Below are 21,941 nucleotides of genomic sequence, written 5' to 3'. Positions count from 1 at the left end.
CTCACTCTATCTCTTTTTATAAATGTGTGTGTGTGTGTGTGTGTGTGTGTTGGTGTTTAATTATACACACCCGATTCTGGTATAATGCATGATTTTTCTATTTATTTTGGATCCAACACTGACAGTACATTCTTCCAACATTGTGGATAGACCACAATATGTCAGAAGAAATGCCTATACACACGTGTGCAATACCAATTTTTCAATTAATCAATCAGTGGTATTGACCACTTACTGTGTGCATAGCAAGGTACTAAGCACTTGCAAGGGTACAATACAAGAGTTGGTGGACACAAACCATGCCCACAAGGTGCTTACAAATGAGTCAGAGGGACCTGGGTTCTAATCATCATCATCATCATCAATCGTATTTATTGAGCACTTACTGTGTGCAGAGCACTGTACTAAGCGCTTGGGAAGTACAAGTTGGCAACATATAGAGACAGTCCCTACCCAACAGTGGGCTCACAGTCTAAAAGGGGGAGACAAAACCAAACATACTAACAAAATAAATAGAATAGATATGTCCAAGTAAAATAAATAAATAGAGTAATAAATATGTACAAACATATACATATATACAGGTGCTGTGGGGAAGGGAAGGAGGTAAGATGGGGGGATGGAGAGGGGGACGAGGGGGAGAGGAAGAAAGGGGCTCAGTCTGGGAAGGCCTCCTGGAGGAGGTGAGCTCTCAGTAGGGCCTTGAAGGGAGAAAGAGAGCTAGCTTGGCGGATGGGCAGAGGGAGGGCATTCCAGGCCCAGGGGATGACGTGGGTCGGGGGTCGATGTCGGGACAGGCGAGAACGAGGCCCGGTGAGGAGATTAGCGGCAGAGGAGCGGAGGGTGCAGGGTGGGCTGTAGAAGGAGAGAAGGGAGGTGAGGTGGGGGGGCCGAGGTGATGGACAGCCTTGAAGCCCAGGGTGAGGAGTTTCTGCCTGATGCGCAGATTGATTGGTAGCCACTGGAGATTTTTGAAGAGAGGAGTAATATGCCCAGAGCATTTCCGGACAAAGATAATCCAGGCAGCAGCATGAAGTATGGATTGAAGTGGGGAGAGACACAAGGATGGAGATCAGAGAGAAGGCTGATGCAGTAGTCCAGACAGGATAGGATGAGAGCTTGAACGAGCAGGGTAGCAGTTTGGATGGAGAGGAAAGGGCGGATCTTGGCAATGTTGCGGAGCTGAGACCGGCAGGTTTTGGTGACGGCTTGGATATGAGGGGTGAATGAGAGAGCGGAGTCGAGGATGACACCAAGGTTGCGGGCTTGTGAGACGGGAAGGATGGTAGTGCCATCAACAGAGATGGGAAAGTCAGGGAGAGGGCAAGGTTTGGGATGGAAGACAAGGAGTTCAGTCTTTGACATGTTGAGCTTTAAATGGTGGGCAGACATCCAGATGGAGATGTCCTGAAGGCAGGAGGAGATGCGAGCCTGGAGAGAGGGGGAGAGAGCAGGGGCGGAGATGTAGATCTGGGTGTCATCAGCATAGAGATGATAGTTGAAGCCGCAGAAGCAAATGAGGTCACCAAGGGAGTGTGTGTAGATCAAGAGCAGAAGGGGACCAAGCACTGAACCTTGGGGAACCCCCACAGTAAGAGGATGGGAGGGGGAGGAGGAGCCTGCAAAAGAGACTGAGAATGAACGACTGGAGAGATAATAGGAGAACCAGGAGAGGACGGAGTCTGTTGGGTGACCTTGGGAAAAAAAATCACTTCACTGGGCCTCAGTTCCCTTATTTGTAAAATGGGGATTAACACTGTGAGCCCCATGTGGGATATGGACCGTGTCCAACCTGATTAACTTGTATCTACCCCAGAGCTTAGTACAGTGCCTGGAACACAGTAAACTCTTAATGAGGCAAGTGATGGAACTAGTATTAGAATCCAGGTCCTTCTGATTTCTTTCCACTAGGCCATGCTGAACTCTACTTAAGAACATCTAAGAAGGGTCCAGTATTGTTTAACCCCAAGGAAGCTGCCCTTGAATAATGTTAAGTAGAATATCTGTTCTTAGCACCCAATCACACAATGGTCTTAAAGGGGTCATTTTCAGGATCCTTATCCTTGCCAGTTTCCAGTTTAAAAAAAAAAAAAAAAATGAAGAAAGCCTTTGTAAAGTACCAGAGGTAAGTTGATGGCAGTTATGTCCAGAATCTCTTGGAAATTATCCACTCTGTCAGAGCCACATTTTTGGCCAACCTGAATTGGTGAAAAAATGCCTACCCCCTCATACTAAAATTTTCAGAGTTTCAAATTTTCAAATACTATCACCCTCTTGAAGGTGTGGCCTGAGGCGATGGCCTCTTGCTTTCTATGTAAACCAGCACCAAGGTCTGACCAAACACAGTCTGTTCTCCAATCATATTTATTGAGTGCTTAGTGTTCAGAGCACTGTATTAAGCACTTGGGAGAGTACAATATAACAGACAAATTCCCTGCCCACAAATGAGCTTACAATCCCATGTGATGAAAAGCTACATTCTTGAAGGACACCACATTAAGATAAAGTCACATTATAGTATTCACTCTGATTGACAGAGTACACGAATTCATAGCTGTTTTTCCAACACCATATGACATTCTAGACAGAAGCTTGTTGCAGAAAGCAAGGTTCCTACTTTCTCAAGAGCATTCCAACCCAAACACATAACAAAAACGTGTTATAGAAGAGATTGTACAATTCAGTCAGTCAATCAATGGGATTTGTTGAATTCTTACTTTGTGTAGAGTACTGTACTAAGCACTTTTATAAATCTAATTATCAGTCAATAATATTTACTGAATGTTTACTATTTTCAGAGCACTGTACTAAGCACCTGGGAGAGTAAAACATAACAGATTTGGTGGACATAGTCCCTGCCCAGAAGGATCTTACAGTCTGGGCAAGGGGAGATGGACGTGACAAACAAACTATGGGTAAGTACAGAAATACAAATCCATGTGCAAGAGCAACACAGAAGGTAAAGGGAGTAGGGGAAATGGGAGCTCAGTTGGAGAAGGCTTCATAGAGGAGATGTGATTGTAATAAGGCTTTGAAGGCGGGGAGAGTGATCATTTGTCAAATATGAAGCAGGAAGGAATTCCAGGCTAAAGGCCGGATGTGGGTGCGGGTTCAGCACTCAATAAATATGATTAATTGATTGATTGATTGACTGTGAGCCCCATATGGGACAAGGACTTTATCTGACCTGATTATCTTGCATCTACTCTTAGTGGACAGGGCTTGACACATAGTAAGTGCTTAACAAATACCATTATTGTTACTTTTATTCTTACTAATGGGAGCTGTTAGAGCCATGTAATCATAGAGCTAGCATTAATGAAAATGCTGCCTTAGCAGGTTGATCTCCTTTTTTACTAATTAAATCCATCATTTTAATCAATCATATTTATTGAGCACTTACTGTGTGCAGAGCACTGTACTAAGCGCTTGGGAAGTACAAGTTGGCAACATATCATCAATCATATTTATTGAGCACTTACTATGTGCAGAGCACTGTACTAAGCGCTTGGGAAGTACAAATTGGCAACATATAGAGACAGTCCCTACCCAACAGTGGGCTCACAGTCTAAAAGGGTGAGACAGAGAACAAAACCAAACATACTAACAAAATAAAATAAATAAAATAGATATGTACAAGTAAAATAAATAGAGTAATAAATATGTACAGACATATATACAGGTGCTGTGGGGAAGGGAAGGAGGTAAGATGGGGAGATGGAGAAGGGGATGAGGGGGAGAGGAAGGAAGGGGCTCAGTCTGGGAAGGCCTCCTGAAGGAGGTGAGCTCTCAGTAGGGCCTTGAAGGGAGGAAGAGAGCTAGCTTGGCGGATGGGCAGAGGGAGGGCATTCCAGGCCTGGGGGATGATGTGGGTCGGGGGTCGATGGCGGGACAGGTGACAACGAGGCATGGTGAGGAGATTAGCAGCAGAGGAGCGGAGGGTGCGGGCTGGGCTGGAGAAGGAGAGAAGGGAGGTGAAGGAGGAGGGGGCAAGGTGATGGACAGCCTTGAAGCCAAGGGTGAGGAGTTTCTGCCTGATGCGCAGATTGATTGGTAGCCACTGGAGATTTTTGAAGAGGGGAGTAACATGCCCAGAGCATTTCTGGACAAAGACAATCCAGGCAGCAGCATGAAGTATGGATTGAAGTGGGGAGAGACATGAGGATGGGAGATCAGAGAGAAGGCTGATACAGTAGTCCAGACGGGATAGGATGAGAGCTTGAATGAGCAGGGTAGCGGTTTGGATGGAGAGGAAAGGGTGGATCTTGGCAATGTTGCGGAGCTGAGACCGGCAGGTTTTGGTGACGGCTTGGATGTGAGGGGTGAATGAGAGAGCGGAGTCGAGGATGACACCAAGGTTGCGGGCTTGTGAGACGGGAAGGATGGTAGTGCCGTCAACAGAGATGGGAAAATCAGGGAGAGGGCAGGGTTTTACTATTTTACTATATAACCGAGCAAGCAACTCATGAAGCATTTTTTTTTTTTAATTAAAACCACCGTGTTTGTTCAAATCACTTTACAGGCATGTAAAGCTTGTAATTCCCTTAATTCTGACCTTTAATTCTGAGTAATTTGTAGAAGTCAAGATAAAATCGTAAGTTTCAGTGGAGGACATGACAAGGCTGGAATCAGCCATGAATTAGAGAATAGTGTGGACTAATGAATAGAGTGTAGGCTTGGAGTCAGAAGGACTTGAGTTCTAATCCCAGCTCCTCCACTTTCATTCAATCGTATTTTGTCCGCTGTGTGACCTTAGGCAAGTCACTTAACTTCTCCATTCCTCAGTTCCCTCATCTGTAAAATGGGGGTTAAGACTGTGAACCCCATGTGGAACAGGGACTATGTCCAGCCTGATTAACTTGTGTCTACCCCAGCATAAGTACAGTGCCTGACACATAAGCACTTAACATACCATCATGAAAACAAAGTCAGTGATTATATCTGCCTGGAGAAAGCAGAGATGCCCTCTGAGTTTTTAGCATATTTTTATTCCTGCTTGGAATAAAAACATAAAAGTATCTTCCTTGAGTTGAGCTAGGTCCTTGAGTTATGAATGCTGCAACTAGGTTAGACCCGAGGCATACCTTAAGAAGAGTTGGGTAATTTATCAATCAGTGATATTTTTACACTCACTCAACCATGTAAGGGTCCAATTCCAGTCTGTGGTCAAAGGAGCCCATTCTGCCAATATTTCTTCATTCTGCTTCCAAGTACTGCTCTAATGCTTGCTTCTCCCTACATCCTGGCCCACCTCCAGGTGTTCCCTTTTCCATGCAACGGTACTGCCTTTTATCTGCCTTAGGCATTGCAGCTGTGGCTCCATGAGAGAGTCATTGATTGCCCCAGACCCATTACTGGGTAGAACAGGGAGATAAAGCCCCACCTCCCTCCATGCTCCACCCCCACAGGCCAGCAATCACCTGTCTCAGGCAGAGCCTATCAGTGTGAGTTTCTTCCTTGTTGCTGTTCACAGGATCACAAACAGTCATTAAAAAGACAGCTTGTTGTGGGCTCACCACAGTACTTAGTGTGGCATCTTGCTGTGACTGCCCCAAATTTCCACATATAGCCCCCCACCTCCCTTTCCCAGCCTTAACAGAGGTCGCAGGGTTGGAGACTGAGGTAGACATAAGCAAGATGAGGAAACTGGCTGCTGCCCTGCCCATCCTCATGGGGCCTAGAGCAAGTCCGGCTGGCAGAAACAGTTGTTGTTATGATCAGAGCTCAAAAGAACTAATAAAATTCTGAGAGACAGGGAAAGAGGAAGCCAAATTTGGGGTACGGGAGGACAAGAAGACCCTGGGTTCAGGAGAGGGGAATACCTGAGAGGAGAAGTCCCTCATATTAAGATTGGTTCTGGAATGGAGCTTAAGAAATGGCATGTAGGTCTAAGGGAAAACATAAGCCAGGATACAGTTGTTCATGTATGTTGACATTTAGATAATAATAATAATCCTAACATTTATTAAACATTTAATAAGCACACTGAGGCACCCATCAATTCTGAATTTTTTGTGAGGTGACTTTCCAACAGAATTTAAAGTGATAGTTTGAACAGGAGAGGGAGTTAAGTTCAGTTGCCTCATTTGTAAATTGGGAATTAAGACTGTGAGCACCCTGTGGGACACGGACTCTGCCCAACCCAATTTGTTAGTATCCACCCCATCACTTAGTACAATGCCTGGCACACAATATACATTTAACAAATACCAGAAATATTCATCAATGACTGTGAATTGCTTGAAGAGTTTTTAATTTTAGTACATTCAATTTCATTAAAACCCAGACTGTGCAATTCCTACTGTACAGATTGTTAACTCTTCAAGGGTCCAAGACATAGAATATGCCACTAACAATACTTTTCCATCCTTCTTGGTGCCTATGCCCACTGTCTGCGCCAGTTGTTTTAGGCTTTAAACTTTCTCCTCAAACCCATGACCCCCACCTGCCCATCTCTTGCCCATTAATGAACTTGTTACCTTTTTTTTATCATTTTATAAAATTGAAACCATCAGTTGTGATTTCCCTAAAATCTCTCTTGTTCCAGTTGTTCCTTCCTCTTGCCCCCTCTTCAACTCTCCCATCCTTCCCAGTCATAGCTCAAGAGATCATCATCATCATCATCATCATCATCAATCTTATTTATTGAGCGCTTACTATGTGCAGAACACTGTACTAAGCGCTTGGGAAGTACAAATTGGCAACATATAGAGACAGTCCCTACCCAACAGTGGACTCACAGTCTAAATGGGGGAGACAGAGAACAAAACTAAGCATACTAACAAAATAAAATAAATAGAATAGATATGCACAAATAAATAAATAAATAGAGTAATAAATATGTACAAACATATATACATATATACAGGTGCTGTGGGGAAGGGAAGGAGGTAAGATGGGGGGGATTGAGAGGGGGACGAGGGGGAGAGGAAGGAAGAGGCTCAGTCTGGGAAGGCCTCCTGGAGGAGGTGAGCTCTCAGCAGGGCCTTGAAGGAAGGAAGAGAGCTAGCTTGGCGGATGGGCAGAGGGAGGGCATTCCAGGCCAGGGGGATGACGTGGGCCGGGGGTCGATGGCGGGACAGGTGAGAACGAGGTACGGTGAGGAGATTAGCAGCGGAGGAGTGGAGAGTGTGGGCTGGGCTGTAGGAGGAGAGAAGGGAGGTGAGGTAGGAGGGGGCGAGGTGATATAGAGCCTGAAGCCCAGGGTGAGGAGTTTCTGCCTGATGCGCAGATTGATTAGTAGCCACTGGAGATTATTATATGCCAGTGCTATGTACTAAGCATTGGGGTAGGTACCATTGAGGAGGGGAGTGATATGCCCAGAGCGTTTCTGGACAGAGATAATCTGGGCAGCAGCATGAAGTATGGATTGAAGTGGAGAGAGGATGGGAGATCAGAGAGAAGGCTGATGCAGTAGTCCAGATGGGATAGGATGAGAGCCTGAATGAGCAGGGTAGTGGTTGGGATAGAGAGGAAAGGGTGGATCTTGGCAATGTTGTGGAGCTGAGACCGGCAGGTTTTGGTCACGGCTTGGATGTGAGGGGTGAATGAGAGAGTGGAGTCGAGGATGACACCAAGGTTGCGGGAGGAGGAGATCTCCCTCCTCCTCTCAAATTCTACCTCCATTTGTGCCTCTAGCCCCATCCCTTCCCATCTTACCAAAACATTTGCCCCCTTCTTCCTCCCCATCTGCCTTATTCAATAATAATAATAATAATAATGGCGTTTATTAAGCACTTACTATGTGCAAAGCACTGTTCTAAGTGCTGTGGAGGTTACAAGGTGATCAGGTTGTCCCACAGGGGGCTCACAGTATTAATCCTCATTTTATAGATGAGGGAACTGAGGCCCAGAGAAGTTAAGTGACGTGCCCAAAGTCACACAGCTGACAAGTGGTGGAGCTGGGATTTGAACCCATGACCTCTGACTCCAAAGCCCGTGCTCTTTCCACTGAGCCATGCTGCTTCTCCTTAAGCCATGCTGCTTATGACTGTGTGCCCTATGTGGGACACAGACTGTGTCCAAGTAAATTAACTTGTACCTACCCCAATGCTTAGTACATAGCACTGGCATATAATAAGTGCTTATTTATTTATTTATTTATCTCTATTTATTTATCTCTATTTATTTATTTATTTATTTATTTTACTTGTACATTTCTATCCTATTTATTTTATTTTGTTGGTATGTTTGGTTCTGTTCTGTCTCCCCCTTTTAGACTGTGAGCCCACTGTTGGGTAGGGACTGTCTCTATGTGTTGCCAATTTGTACTTCCCAAGCGCTTAGTACAGTGCTCTGCACATAGTAAGCGCTCAATAAATACGATTGATTGATTGATTGATTGCTTAACAAATACCATAAAAAAGCTTCTCTGTGCCTAAGTTTCCTCATCTGCGAAATGATTTTGATACCTGTTCACCTTCTTCCTTAGACTGTAAGCCCCACACCAATCGATCTGTCAATTAATCAATTATATTTATCGAGCTCTTACTGCATGCAGAGCACTGTACAAAGTGCTTGGGACATGGCTTAGGGGTTGTGTCAAATTTGATTCCCTTATCTACAATATATTTTAATTTCTGTTCCCCACCACCTTCAGACTGTAAACTCCTTGAGGACAGGGATTGAGTCTACCAACTCAATTTTTATACTCTCCCAAGCACTTAGATTACTTTTAACCCAGTAAGTAGTTAAATAATACTATCCTATCAATTGATTATCTTGTATGTACCCCAGTGCTTAGTCCAGGGCTTTGCACAGAGTAGGAAATTAACAAATGCCACAGTTATTATTAGTAATAATACCAGTGGGCGGATTTTATTCCACAACTTTGTTGTTCTGATCCTTCCCTTAAGTGACACTGATGAAACTGTACAAGGAATCCAACCCCCAACCCCACAGCACTTATGTCTTGTTCTGTCTTATGTTGTCGAGTCGTATGCAACCCATAGCGACTCCCTGGTGACATCTCTCCCGGAATGCCCCACCTCTACCTGCAATCTTTCTGGTAATGAATCCATAAAGTTTTCTTGATAAAAATATGAGAGTAGCTTACCAGTGTCTTCTTCCATGCAGTGAACTTGAGTCTCCACCCTCAAATTTCTCTCATGTGTCTGCTGCCCAGCACAGGTGAGTCTTGACTTGTAGTAGATTGCCTTCCACTCACTAACCACTGGCCAAGCTAGGAATGGAATGGACAGGCCTCTACTTGACTCTCCCTCCTGTAGCCAAGACTGGTAGAGTACTGGAAACTCTTCAGTTTGCAATCCTGAGAGGGGAGAGCTCATGTACATATCTTTAAATTAGATATTATAAGTTATTCATCTATTCATACTAATGTCTGTCTTCCCTTCAATATGGTGAACTAATTCTAGGCAGCGAACACTTCTAGACTGTGAGCCCGTTGTTAGGTAGGGACCGTCTCCATATGTTGCCAACTTGTACCTCCCAAGTGCTTAGTACAGTGCTCTGCACACAGTAAGTGCTCAATGAATACGATTGAATGAATGAATGAATGTCTGCTAATTCTACTGCACTGTACTCTCTCAAGTGCTTAGTACAATGATAAGTGCTCAATAAATACCATTGATGGATTGACTGAGTCATATGTGGCATTTATGTTGGGTCCCAATCCGAGATCCATGGAGAAGACTGGAGAACACTATAGCTCTATGGACCTTCAGTTTGGCCTGAAGCCTGTTACCTTCGCCCTCTAATACTCTCCCAAGGGGTATCTCGGCCAATTTGATTTTCTACTTCCTTGCCTATCCTGCATCAGTAAACAGTGTGCTGCTGCTACCATCCAGATAACATAATCCTGGGATGGGATTTAGTTCTGTAGCGGTAACAAAGCACCCTGTGCTGGGTTTCCCTGGAGTCAGCTGATAAAATAAATCCAAAGAGGTAATGTGAGTGTAAGCTGATTCTGCAAAGCTGGGATTCATAAATATTTGCATATCTTTTTGGATGGGCTTTTAGCAAGCTGTACTCTGCATTTAGCAACTCTTGAATGACTGCCTTTAGATCTTTCTGTGATTCTTGCAGCCTGTTAAATTGAAAGAATTTTGGTAGGATTAGTAGCACAATGTAACATAATGAAAGGAATAGTCAGGGCTTCCCTGACTAGCCTCTAATTTCCCCAACTATTCGCAACTACGCCCTTCCTTCTGCAGCACCTATATATTTAAATCTGTACCCCTTATTCACTTTGAAACTCTCCCCGTCCCAACCCCACATCCCTTATTATGTACCTATCCTTTATTTATTGTGGTTTGTGTTTTCTCCCACAGTAGACCTTAAGTTCCCTGAGGGCAGGAATCATGTCCATCCACTCGATCTGGCCTAGTGGATAGGCCAAGGGGCTGGGAGTCAGAGGAACCTGCGTTCTAATCCCAGCTTCACCACTTGTCTTCTTATCTGCTGCTTAGTACAGTGCCTGGCTCATAGTAAATGCTTAACAAATACCCCAAAGAAAAGGGCTTAGTACACAGTGAGCACTCAATTAATACCATTGATTGGTTGACTGATCAAAATACAGTGCTGTGAAGCAAAGGGATTTCAGGCCAAATTGGTACCATGAAAGAGTTTCCAAGTCTTTTGTTTAGAGATTATATTTTTGAATCTCCTCAACAGCTATTAAGGGTGCTTTACGACTTAATGAACCATCGTGAATAGAAAGGGAAAGCTCTTGATAAAAAGCAGAACAAGTAACAAGTATAAAACAAATCGTGCCTCATCTTAAGGAGAGAAATCTTATGAATATTTCTTGGCACTTATTTTCAAGCCCGGTGTTATGAACTTACTGAACCATTTTGATGTGTAAGAAAAGCGAGGTTCTCCACATACTCAAAAGGAAACAGGACAACACCAAAGGAAACAAAGGTGTCTTTTCAGAAACCTTACCCAGAGGTCAGAATGGGTGTGAATTCTCTCCTCCTTATCTTTCTTTTGGTATCACTAGTCTTCATTTCCTGATCCACTCAGTTTACAACTGCAGAGCAGCAAAACTCTTTAAGGAAAGCTTGTATTAGATTCAAAAGCAATTTAGAGAAAACCAAAAAAACTCAGGTACACTTAAAACGTCCAAAGGAAATCCACCCTCCAGCATATGATTGGGATTAAAACTTGCTCTGCTGTTGGTCCAATGAAAAGAGCCACAATCTGGGAATCTGCAGACCTGGGTTCTAGTTCTGGTTCTCCGTGCTGGTTCTAGGCTATCAGTGGTGAGGGTTTTTGACAAAAAGACAATCTAGAGTGATCAACTAGGTGGACAGTTTGAGCTGGAATCCTGGAAAGATCTGATCACCTTGTAACCTCCCTGGTGCTTAGAACAGTGCTTTGCATATAGTAAGCACTTAATAAATGTCATCATCATTATTATTATTATTATCTGGCTAATGTAGGTGGCACAAACCATGGTGGCTACCAAGGCATTCATTCATTCATTCTTTCATTCAATTGCATTTATTGAGCAGTCTTACTGTGTGCAGAGCACTGCACTAAGTGCTTGGGAAGTACAAGGTGGCAACATATAGAGACAGTTCCTACCCAACAACGGGCTCACGGTTTAGAAGGGGGAGACAGACAACAAAATAAAACATGTGGACAGGTGTCAAGTCATCAGAATAAATAGAAGTAATCAATCAATCAATCATATTTATTGAGCACTTACTGTGTGCAGAGCACTGTACTAAGCACTTGGGAAGTACAAGTTGGCAACATATAGAGACGGTCCCTACCCAACAGTGGGCTCACAGTCTAGAAGAAGTCAAGCTAGATGCACATCATTAACAAAATAAATAGAATAGTAAATATGCAGAAGTAAAATAAATAGAGTAATAAATCTGTACAAACATATATACAGGTGCTGTGGGGAGGGGAAGGAGCTGGGCAGGAGCGTGGGGAGGGGGAGAGGAAGGAGGGGGCTCAGTAAGTCATCTGCCTGCCAGGTCATAATAATAATAATGATGGTATTTGTTAAGTACTTACTCTGTGCCAAGCATTGTTCTAAGCACTGGGGGGGTTACAAGGTGGTCAGGTTGTCCCACTTGGGGCTCACAGTCTTAATCCCCATTTTACAGATGAGGGAATTGAGGCACTGAGAAGTGAAGTGACTTGTCCAAAGTCACACAGCTAACAAGTGGCATAGCCAGGATTAGAACCCATGACCTCTGAATCCCAAGTCCGGGCTCTTTTCACTGAGCCACGCTGCTTCTGGTATGAAACGGCAGCATCAGAACTTTTAGACTGTGAGCCCACTGTTGGGTAGGGACTGTCTCTATATGTTGCCAACTTGTACTTCCCAAGTGCTTAGTACAGTGCTCTGCACACAGTAAGTGCTCATACAGTGCTCTGCACACAGTAAGCACTCAATAAATACGACTGATGATCAGAATGAAGCTGTAGTCACATCTGCTTCTGACCTGGGGTTGGCTAAAGGGTAATTCTCCTAATCTCACATTAATGGCAAAATTTATCCCAGGCACCCTTCTTTCCTCTTCAGATCCAGCTTCCAAGAAGTTCTTTCCAGAAGTTCATTTTTTTTGTTATTGTTGTTTCATTTTTAATGGCATTTGTTAAGCACTTATAATAATAATAATTATGATATTTGTTAGGCACTTATTATGTTCCAGGCACTGTACTAAGCGCTGGGGTGGATACAAGCAAATTGGGTTTGGCACAGTCCCCATTCTATGTGGGGTTCACAGCCTCAATCCCCATTTTACAGATGAGGTAACTGAAGCACAGAGAAGTGAAGTGACTTGCCCACGGTCACACAGCAGACAAGTGAGCAAGCAGTGTGGCTCAGTGGAAAGAGCACGGGCTTTGGAGTCAGAGGTTGTGGGTTCTAATCCCGGCTCCACCACCTGTCAGCTGTGTGACTTTGGGCAAGTTACTTAACTTTTTTGTGCCTCAGGTCCCTCATCTGGAAAATGGGGATTAAGACTGTGAGCCCCCTGTGAGACAACCTGATCACCTTGTAACCTCTCCAGTGCTTAGAACAGTGCTTTGCACATAGCAAGTGCTTAATAAATGTCATCATTATTATTATTATTAAGTGGCAGAGCAGGGATTAGAACCCTTGACTTTCTGACTCTCACTCCCATGCTCTATCCACTATGCCATGTTGTGTCAGTCACTGTTCTAAGCTCTGGGGTAGATACAAGATTATCAAGTCGGACACAGTCCATGTCCCAAGTGGGGCTCACAGTCTTAATTCCCAATTTACAGACACAGTAACTGAGGTACAGAGAAGTTATGTGACTTGCCCAAAATCACACAGCAAAGTGGCAGAGCTGAGATTAGACTCCCAGGCTCATACTCTTTAATAATAATAATGATAGCATTTATTAAGCGCTTACTATGTGCAAAGCACTGTTCTAAGCGCTGGGGAGGTTACAAGGTGATCAGGTTGTCCCACGGGAGGCTCACAATCTTAATCCCAATTTTACAGATGAGGTAACTGAGGCACAGAGAAGTTAAGTGACTTGCCCGAAGTCACACAGCTGAGAATTGGCAGAGCCGGGATTTGAACCCATGACTTCTGACTCCAAAGCCCATGCTCTTTTCACTAGACCACACTGCTTCAGTTAGTTTATTATTATTAATAATAATAATAATAATGGTATTCGTTAAGGGCTTACTATGTGCAAAGCACTGTTCTAAGCGCTGGGGGGATGCAGGGTGATCAGGTTGTCCCATGTGGGGCTCACAGTTTTAATCCCCATTTTACAGATGAGGTAACTGAGGCACAGAGAAGTTAAGTGACTTGCCCAAAGTCAACCAGCTGAGAATTGGCAGAGCCAGGATTTGAACCCATGACCTCTGACTCCAAAGCCCGTGCTCTTTCCACTAGACCACACTGCTTCGGTTAGTTTAATGTGGTCAGGGAATGTGTCTACCAACTCTTTCTTATTCTACTTTCCCAAGCATTTAGTACAGTGTTCTCCACACAGCGCTCAATAAATATGATTTATTATTTTTATGGTGAACATGGAAATATTTTTATCAGTTGCCTTAACTCTGCAAATCTACCTGCTTCCCAGCCTGGTAGTTGAATGAATAGAATATTTAAAATGGCAGCTATGAATACACCTTTGCTACTCCTGCTAACCTGATGGTTTTAGACTGTGAGCCCACTGTTGGGTAGGGACTGTCTCTGTATGTTGCCAACTTGTACTTCCCAAGCGCTTAGTACAGTGCTCTGCACACAGTAAGCGCTCAATAAATACAATTGATTGATTGATTGATTGATGGTGAGTTTTGGGGTCCCGGGGGATTTGAAAAGCATGATGTCATTGGATCATCCATTAAATTATTCTAATAGTTCTGTTCCCAAGAGGGAAAAAACCTGATGTCCAACATGCACAAAGCTGAAATTCAGTATATTTGTGTTTCACATACATAGTGTCTTCTAATTATACAGAATATGTAAATCTTATCAACTATACTTCTGCTACTTTTTTCCCCCTCTCTCATTTTGGTTTAGGGTTTGTACAGTCTGGAATCTAGACTGGAGGCTGGTTATGGGCAGGGAATTCATTCATTCAATCGTATTTATTGAGCGTTTGAGTGTGCAGAGCACTGTACTAAGCGCTTGGGAAGCACAAGTTGGCAACATATAGAGACGGTCCCTACCCAACAGCGGGCTCACAGTCTAGAAGGGGGAGACAGACAACAAAACAAGACGTATTAACAAAATAAAATAAATGGAATAGTAAATATGTACAAGTAAAATAAATAGAGTAATAAATCTGTCCAAACATATATACAGGTGCTGTGGGGAGGGGAAGGGATGTCTTCAGCAGCGTGGCTCAGTGGTAAGAGCCCAGGCTTTGGAGTCAGAGGTCATGGGTTCAAATCCCGGCTCCGCCAATCGTCAGCTGTGTGACCTTGGGCAAGTCACTTCACTTCTCTAGGCCTCAGTTCCCTCGTCTGTAAAATGGGGATTAAGACTGTGAGCCCACCGTGGGACAACCTGATCACCTTGTAACCTCCCCAGCGCTTAGAACAGTGCTCTGCACATTGTCAGCGCTTAACAAATGCCATTATTATTATTACCTGACAACCAGAGGGCTTTCGTTACAGGGTCTGCTAACTCTGTTGTATGGTACTCTCCCGAGAGCTTAGCACTCTGCTCTGCGCATAGTAAGTGCTCAAACAGTACCATTTTTGGGTTGTAGTAAGATCTGAATCTGGATGCAAGTGAGACTCGTTGCTTGTTTTTCTGAATTGCCAATAGATGTCATGACTAAACTGTCTCAAAGGAGTCCATTTTCAGAACATGTTTCAACGACTGACTTTCTCCTGCTCTCTTCTCCGAATTCTCCCTGGAAATTCTTTTTTATCTTACCTTTTGGCATACTGGAAGGGAAGTAAAGGCTCACCTGCAGTCACATAGCCCCAGTCCACCCCCTCCAACCACTACTTCAGCACTTGAACACTAACTATGGTTTTCATTCATTCATTCATTCTTTCAACCATATTTATTGAGTGCTTACTCTGTGCAGAGCACTATACTAAGCGCTTGGGAGAATACAGTATTCAGTTCAATCAACTCGATCATATTTACTGAATTCTTACTGTGCAGAGCACTGCACTAAGTGCTTGGGAGAGGACAATACAGCAATAAAGAGACAATCCCAGCCCACAACAAGTTCACAGTCTAGAGGAGGGAGACAGACACAGACATCAATATAAATACATAAAATTACAGGCATATAATAATAAAAATAATGGTATTTGTTAAATGCTTACTATGTGCCAAGCACTGTTCTAAGCGCTGGAGTAGATACAGGGTAATCAGGTTGTCCCATGTGGGGCTCACAGTCTTAATCCCCATTTTACAGGTGAGGTAACTGATGTAACTGAGGCACAGAGAAGTTAAGTGACTTGACCAAGGTCACACAGCAGACAAGTAGCTTCATAAGTGCTGTGGGAATAACAATTAACAGACACATTCCCTGCCCACAGTGAGCTCATAGTCCATGTGAGCCCACTTCTAGACTGTGAGCCCACTGTTGGGTAGGGACTGTCTCTATATGTTGCCAACTTGTACTTCCCAAGCGCTTAGTACAGTGCTGTGCACACAGTAAGCGCTCAATAAATACGATTGATTGATTGATTGATTGATGTATTCTCCCTTTCCTCTTCCCAACAGCCCCTCTGTGCAAATTATGGAAGTTCAACTTACATATTTTTAAACTTCTTGTGGGCAGGGAATGTGTCTTTTTATTGTTATATTGTACACTTCCAAGTGCTCAGATAAATAAATTCTACTGAATCAATACTTTACTATTTAATAATAATGGTATTTGTTAAGTGCTTACTATGTGGCAAGCACTGTTCTAAGCACTGGGGTAGATATAAGATAGGTTGTCCCATGTGGGGCTCACAGTCTTAATCCCCATTTTACAAACGAGGTAACTGAGGCACAGAGAAGTGAAGTGACTGGCCCAAAGCCACACAGCTGACAAGTGGTGGAGCCAGGATTAGAACCCACAACCTCTGATTCCCAAGCCCAGGCTCTTTCCACTAAGCCACTCTGCTTCTTTAAGCTTTCCCTCATCTATATATCTATGTTTCCTTTCTCTTCTTCTATCTGTAAACTTTTGTGCCTCCCTGCTCCCTAGACTGTAAGCTCCTTGAAGGCAGAGATCATATCTTCTAAGGCTGTTGGAACTCTCACAGTACTTTGCAAACAAGAGAAGCTCAATGAACACTGTTGATTGAAATGGAAAAGTGACCATTCACAGTCTTGAGCTCACAGAGGTGAGGAGGGCTTAGTAAAGAGCTCAGCACATAGTAAGCACTCAATAAATACCATTGATGATGATGAGGGGGAATGTTTAGGAGCTGTTATTCATTCATTCATTGATTCAGTCATATTTATTGAATGCTTACTGTGTGCAGAGGACTGTATTAAGCACTTTGGAGAGTATAGTATAACAGTAAACAGACACATTCCCTGTCCATCTGAACACAGCTTTAAATGCTGTCTACACTCCCCGAGAATACTACCTTGTTTCTAAGTCTTTTTAGCACTTAAAATATAGGAATAATAATAGTAGTAGTAAGTGAATATTATGTGTCAAATACTGTGCTAACTGCTCTGGTAAATGCAAGATAATCAGATTGGATACAGTCCCTGCCCCATGTGGGGCTCACAGACAAATGGGAAGGGAAAGCCAGATAAGGAAACTGAGGCACAGTTGGTGACTTGCCCAAAGTTACACACAGCAGACAAATGGTGGAACCAGTATTAGAACCCCAATCCTCTGATTCCCAGGCCTGTGCCTGGGACAAGCCTGTTGGGAAAACATGGACTTTTCTCTCTCCATGTGAGTATTAAGCCTATTTAGGGAGCTCATACTAAAATGTGCTGTTTTTATAAGACTTGGCAGTCAATCCATAGTTTTCACTGAGAGTTGTCGTTGTGCAGAAAGTTCTGTACTAAGCTCTTGAAAGAATACAAAAGAAATAGTAGATATGATCCCTACCGTCAAGGAGTTTACCCTTTAGTGGAGGATAGAGATGCTAAAATAAAATACAGTTAGGTAGTGATGATAGCTTATAAACTAATGTATATAAGTGAGTCCTGAAGTTCTGGAGAGGCAATAAGGAGGTATTCACCAGAGAAGGCATCTTAGAGAAGAAATGATTGCAGAAGATGATCCCATCTTCTGAAAGATGGATAGAAAGATGGAAGAGCTGTGGTCTCTCAGCTATGAAGGGTGAGAGAGTCCCACACAGGGAAGGGATGATGAGCAAAAGATTGTCTGCAGAGAGAGAAGAACGAGGCATGGAGCAAGTTTAGCAAGTTTAGCTTATGAGGAACAAAGAGAGCTAGCTGAGGTGTAGTGGGAGAAGGGAGCTGATAGGTCAGTAATAATAATAACTGCGGTATTTGTTCAGCACTCACTCTGTGCCAGGCACTTTGCTAAGTGGTGGGATGGATACAAGCAAATCAGGTTGGATACAGTCCCTGTCCCACATGGGGCTCACAGTCTCAATTCCCATTTTACCAATAAGGGAACTGAAGCACAGAGAAGTGAAGTGATTTGTCCAAGGTCACACAGCAGACAAGCGGCGGAGGTGGGATTAGAACACAGGCCCAGGCTCTATCCACTAAGCCACACTGCTTCTAGTAGGAGGAAAAGTAAGAGGGAGAAGGTTGATGGAGAGAATTAAGCAGCTGCCATTTATTTCTGCTGGATGCCGAGAGAAATGGGGAACCACTGACGGGTTTTGAATAGGAAGGAGGCATATGCAGAATGCCATTTTAGAAATGATCCATACTGCATCCTACAAACTGGAGGCAGGGAAATTAGCAAAGAAGCTGGCTCAGAAGTCAAAAAATTATACATCTTTTAAAAATAATATGATGAAGGAGAGAAAAGAGTCAGGTGAATAGTTCATTCTATTGAGGTGGGATTAGCACTAAAAGGACTTCGAGTTCTGAAGCTAAAATATCAGTTTTACTGGTTCACTAAAGTTATGACTCATGCAGACCATTGCACTGAGTGAATTCCAGAACAGGAGGTGCTGGGTTAAAAATAAATCCAACAGCTATGGTGTCTTGAGCTGAAATCTTTCAGCCCTAATTAGGTCATTTGGGCTGGACATTGACTGAAAATGGAAAGGAATAAAAATAAACAAAACTCCCTTACTTTAGAGGGGTTTTGTTTATTTGTTTGTTTTTCTTCTTTCCTCTGAGGCATTGATGAGCCCTGACCAGATGACAGGTTCAGCACTTCTGCCGGCCCAGTGTTTCAGGTGAAAGGTGAAAGATATTTTCTTTGTCATTTTGAACACAAGTTTTTCTCTTGCCTGAACTGCATCGAAACGTTGATGAATCAATGAACTGGTACAAATTGACAGGCCATTATTACTAGTGAAATGCCTGCATTAGGAAATTAAGATCCACCTATGTAAAAAATGTTGTGAAGCAGTGAAGCTCTTTGTAGGACAGTGATAACCCCTGTTATCACCCCTGTTAACCTCTCCCCCTCCTCCCCCTCTCCATCCCCCTGCCTTACCTCCTTCCCCTCCCCACAGCACCTGTATATATGTATATGTGTTTGTATGTATTTATTACTCTATTTTATTTGTACATATTTATTCTATTTATTTAATTTTGTTAATATGTTTTGTTTTGTTGTCTGTCTCCCCCTTCTAGACTGTGAGCCCACTGTTGGGTAGGGACCGTCTCTATATGTTGCCAACTTGTACTTCCCAAGTGCTTAGTACAGTGCTCTGCACACAGTAAGCACTCAATAAATATGATTGAATGAATGAAGTGCTTAATGAATACCATTTAAAATGAAAAAGAAACTTGAGCCACATAACCTCACAAATAGGCAGAGGGAAGGAATTGGGCTTCATCTCTACAGCTGGTTAAGAACTCAGCAGAATGTAAGGGATCTGAGCTTTTCATATTGTTTAATTTTCTTGAAAAGAGTATTTTAAAATTGAACATTTGTAATTCCAAAAGAGTACTACCATCCTTGGCTGCTTTTGAATTGCTTGGATATCATTCTTTATGAACTTGATTTGTTTTCTAGTCAACTGGTGAAAGAAGCAAGCTAACCTGTGGTGGCAGATTTCTCAGTTCATCAGTGGAATTCCTTTTTCCCCTAAATCAGCTGGATTTCCCATTCAATCCATCAATAATAATAATAATAATAATAATAGTACTTGTTACGGGCTTACTATGTGCCAAGCACTGTTCTAAGCACTGGGAATGATACATGTTAATCCCATTGGACACAGTACCTGTCCCACTCACACTCTTATCCCCATTTTACAGATGACGTAAGTGAGGCACGGAGAAGTGAAATGACTTGTGCAAGGTCACACAGCAGACGTGGGAGAGTCAGGATTAGAATCCAAGTCTTCTGACTTCCAGGCCTACGCTCTAGCAACTAAGCCATGCTGCTTCCTGCATTCAATTATTCAGTGGTATTTATTGAGCACTTACTTTGTGCAGAGCACTGTAGTAAGAGCTTGGGAGAATACAATAGAATTACTAGACATGTAAGTTTACAGTCTACAGGGGAAGTACAGTTCAAGGGGGAATTGTGCTCAATACTTTATATATTAAGAACAACCATAAAGAAATTCATAATCTACATGTTGAGTCAAAGAACTCACAATTAACAAAGCATTTAGTGTTCACCAGCACATTACCATTGGTTTACAGTTTTGTAGGTTTTTTGGTCCATAAAACTGAAAACTAATGGAAACAAGAAAGTCAGAGTAAGAAAAAAAGCATACCTTAAATCTGATTTCATCCAGCTTCTCTAAAGATGGCAGGATCAGTCACTAAATGTATGGTAAAGATGAACTTTAAGCAGTACAGTTAAATCTTATATAATGCTAATGCACTACACTTATAGTGACAGAGAAGCACAATAGCTGACTTGAAAGAAAAGCAAATGTTATCCGCAGACAAGGAAAAACTAGTTCCTCAAAACTGTGAGTGCTCAAGAAATACTGTTGATAATCTGTTGAAAGGGTGAATAGAAATAAGTGAAATCCAGAAATTATCTCAATGTTTTAACCAATGGCTTCAAACTTGGCCAGAGCTCCTAGGAGACAAAATGTACTTCCTTTCTCTTCATTTTCAGAGCAGAGAAACAAGAGAGCAAGCAAAAATCAACCCTTGTCCAATGAGAATTTAAATTGTCTATGGGGACTACTTTCTGATAGTTGCCTGAAATCTCATCCTAGAGCCTAATTTTCTCTATTTAAATACTTCTAATCATTTGTGATCATTCGTCTTTGTGGCAAATCCCTTTCAGGCACAATTTTTCTTTACATTACTCCAGTTGTGCCACTTCCACCCTAGAATCCATCAGTGGCATTTATTGAGTGCTTACTGTGTGTGAGGCACTGTACTAAGCACTTGAGAGAATACAATGCAACAGAGTTGGTAGAAAAATTTAGCAATGGTTGTAGCCTGGCATTCTGTGGAAATAAAAAGGGTTAATAAAGGTCTCTTCTTTCAACTGGTGATGCAATCTGGTGATGCAGACTGATTTCAATCCTAAAACTAAATAAATAAAAAATAAATATATTGTGGCATTTGTTAAGCGCTTACTATGTGCCAGGAACTGTACTAAGCACTGAGGTGGAAATAAGTAAATCAGGTTGGACACAGTCCCCTACATGGGGCTCACAGTCTCAATCCCCATTTTACAGATGTGGTAACTGAGGCACAGAGAAGTGACTTGCCCAGGGTCACCCAGCAGACAAGTGGCAGAGCTGGGATTAGAAGCCATGACCTTTTGACTCCCAGGCCAGTGCTCTCTCTGGTATAATAATAATTACGGTATTTGTTAAGTGCTTACTATGTGCCAAGAACTATTCTAAGCACTGGGGTAGATACAAGGTAATCAGGTTGTCCCATGTGGGGTTCACAGTCTGAATTCCCATTTTACAGATGAGGTAACTGAAGCACAGCAGCATGGCTCAGTGGAAAGTGCCCGGGCTTGGGAGTCAGAAGTCATGGGTTATAATCCTGGCTCTGCCACTTGTCAGCTGTGGGACTTTGGGCAAGTCACTTAACTTCTCTGGGCCTCATCTGTAAAATGGGGATTAAGACTGTGAGCCCCATGTGGGACAACCTGATTACCTTGTATCCTCCCAGTGCTTAGAACAGTGCTTGGCACATAGTAAGCACTTAACGAATACCATCACTATTATTGTTATTATTAAATGACCTGCCCTAAATCACACAGCTGACAAGTAGCGGATCTGGGATTAGAACCCATGACCTCTGACTCCCAAGCCTGGGCTCCTTCCACTAAGCCACACTGCTAATCGAACTACCTGGCCCAGAAAATTTGGAAAAGTCCCAGCCAAGTGGAGGAATCTCAGCAGTGAAGAACTGTAACATGTTACCTTGATACGGTTGGTTTCTATTTCCCAGATCAGAAGAT

At 43.0% G+C, this 21,941-nt stretch overlaps 1 non-coding gene across 1 annotated transcript; it reads right to left on the bottom strand.

The window, feature by feature from the left end:
- Positions 1–9,139: 9,139 nt before the first annotated feature.
- LOC119924073 lies at positions 9,140–9,278 on the bottom strand. Its single transcript, XR_005449032.1, has one exon. It is a non-coding gene; the product is annotated as a small nucleolar RNA SNORA7 (small nucleolar RNA).
- Between the last annotated feature and the right edge of the window lie 12,663 nt (positions 9,279–21,941).

Source organism: Tachyglossus aculeatus, chromosome 2 (genome assembly GCF_015852505.1).
Source record: "Tachyglossus aculeatus isolate mTacAcu1 chromosome 2, mTacAcu1.pri, whole genome shotgun sequence".
Lineage (NCBI taxonomy): Eukaryota > Metazoa > Chordata > Mammalia > Monotremata > Tachyglossidae > Tachyglossus > Tachyglossus aculeatus.
The sequence above is the reverse complement of the archived record's forward strand: the minus strand, read 5'-3'. Positions and strand labels throughout refer to the sequence as shown.